We start from the raw sequence: 2,500 nt of genomic DNA on the forward strand, positions 1-2,500 counted from the left end.
CTCTCTCTCCACAGGTTTGGAAGAAATCTCTCTCTCTCTCTCTCTCTCTCTCTCTCTCTCTCTCCTCTCTCTTCTGATCAGAGAGTTTGCGTTGGGGTACTCTCTCTCTCTCTCTCTCTAGGGAAGGTCTCTGGAAACGGACCAGGTTTGCGTTTTGGTAACTCTCTCTCTCTCTTATCTCTCTGTGTGTGTCTCTGTCCTCCATGGAGTTTGCATTTGGACTCTCTCTCTAAACTCTCTCCTCTCCTCACAGGTTTCTCTCTCTCTCTATTTTGAGATGTTTTCTCTCTCTCTCTCTCTCTCTCTCTCTCTCTCTCTCTCTCTCTCTCTCTCTCTCTCTCTGAGATTTTGCGTTTTGGTACTCTCTCTCTCTCTCTCTCTCTCTCTCTCTCTCTCTCTCTCTCTCTCTCTCTCTCTCTCTCTCTGATCAGAAGGAATTGTAGGTGGTGTCATTATCTCTGAAGGTCTGCGTTGGTATAATTTGGTGCAATTAGCCATTGGTGACCCCCCTGTGTTTTAAATGTTTTTCAATCCGTGTTATTTTTAACACCTGTTTGTTTTTCTGAATATCTTGCCATCAATTTCCTAAATCTTCCAGGTAGGGAGTCTTTATTCACAGACACTAAGTCGTTTACTCCTGTCATATATCTTTTACTTATCGATTTTGAAAGAAATCGATGTAAAAAAAAAAAAAGTAAAAAATGAGCCAAGTTTCTTCGGTGCAATCGAGTTTTCTGTACAGCCGCTACAGCGTATAATCAAGGCCACCGAAAATGGATTTATTTTTCGATGGCCCATGAAACTTTCAACCAAGGCTAGGCAGTGGCCTGTCCTATGTCATTGCCAGAGGCACGATTATGGCTAACTTTAACCTTAAATAAAATAAAAACTACAGAGTCTAGAGGGCTGCAATTTGGGATGTTTGATGCTTGCAGGGTGAATGATCAACATGCCAATTTGCAGCCCTCTAGCCTCATTGATTTTAAGATCTTAAGACGGACAGAAAAAGTGCGGACGGATAGACAAAGCCGGCACAATGGTTTTTTTTTTCACAGAAAACTATAAAGATTCAAACATCAAAATTGGAATTCAAGGTTAAGAAATAACTTCATCATTTTTAATATTATATAAGTAGTTGTGGTAGTAGCCTAAATAGCTTTGAATCTGCTCGAAGATGTTTCACATACTTGACTTCAAACATTGTGACGCCAGTTTTAGTAGCCATTAAACAATCAATCAACGAAGGTCGATTTTTTTTTACGAGAAATAACTTGTGCTCACTTTGAAATATTATTTAGTGTAAACAGTGGCCGGTATCACTGTTAGTTCTGGAATTGAAGATTCAAATCAATTTCTTTTAATCGATCTTTTGTTATTATTATTATTATTATTATTATTATTATTATTATTATTATTATTATTATTATTATTATTATTATTATTATACTAAGGCAGTCCCTGTATATTCACCCAGGGCGTTTTTGTCCATAGATCCTATTCATTATTATTATTATTATTATTATTATTATTATTATTATTATTATTATTATTATTATTATTATTATTATTATTGGAGAGTCAAATCCACATTTAAATTTGTACCCATACATAACTGTGGATTTGTTGCTACGTTTCAAGACTCATATTATTATTATTATTATTATTATTATTATTATTATTATTATTATTATTATTATTATTATTATTATTATTATTATTATTATCCTCTAACCCTCAAGTCATTCCTTGTACATTCACTCAATGCAGATATATCCATAGGTCATGTTTACATAAACCCAACATTCGCAATTCAGTATCTACAATCCTTCTCCGCGGAATGAACAGCATACGAGTTGTACATGCATGAAAAAAACGACATTCAGTGCAACAGCGGATATATACACAACTTGTACAACATTTGCTCCCAACGCGAAAAAATATTACAGCGCGGGGTATGTAAACATACCTTACTCCATTAAGCATCGCTTTGAATGTTTCCCACATGGAGGAGTTGTGTGTGTGTGTGTGTGTGTGTGGAACTCGTGTATGTGCAGTATAGTCGGTGTATGTGGATGTCGTTTACAATGCAGTAGCGTCCAGAACTAGGTGCATCGGTGTGTATACAAGGGAGTTTCGGTGGCACAATAGAATGTAATTACGATTCAGCGATGATAGGTTTATGGAGTCGGGTGCAAATGGAATTCTTACAAAGCGTCGGATTAAAATGCATTCTGTAGCCCTAAAGCGAGGTCTTAGCAGGGCATGAAATGCACGGAGGGAATATTCACCCTTTTGTGTGTATTTGTGTATATTTGATTAAGGAAGCATCCGCGAGCTGGGTAGAATTCTACCACGGTTTTATTTTACTTTCTTTGTAGTTACGTATGAAACGAATAAAGATGGTTATCGGAATTGCAGACCAGTTATCTTGTTTTGCTTTTCAATCTTTCAAATTTGTTTAGTGGGGATTTCTGCCAAGGTTATTTTGCATTTGTTTTGT

General features: G+C 36.4%; 1 protein-coding gene across 1 annotated transcript in view; it reads right to left on the reverse strand.

Annotated features, from left to right (window-relative positions):
* Window positions 1-2,500, reverse strand: part of LOC136827779 (uncharacterized) — a 23,011-nt gene that overhangs the window by 20,012 nt on the left and 499 nt on the right. The gene's annotated exons all lie outside the window — the stretch shown is intronic.

The sequence above is a fragment of the Macrobrachium rosenbergii genome, chromosome 42 (genome assembly GCF_040412425.1).
Source record: "Macrobrachium rosenbergii isolate ZJJX-2024 chromosome 42, ASM4041242v1, whole genome shotgun sequence".
In the NCBI taxonomy this organism is placed as follows: domain Eukaryota; kingdom Metazoa; phylum Arthropoda; class Malacostraca; order Decapoda; family Palaemonidae; genus Macrobrachium; species Macrobrachium rosenbergii.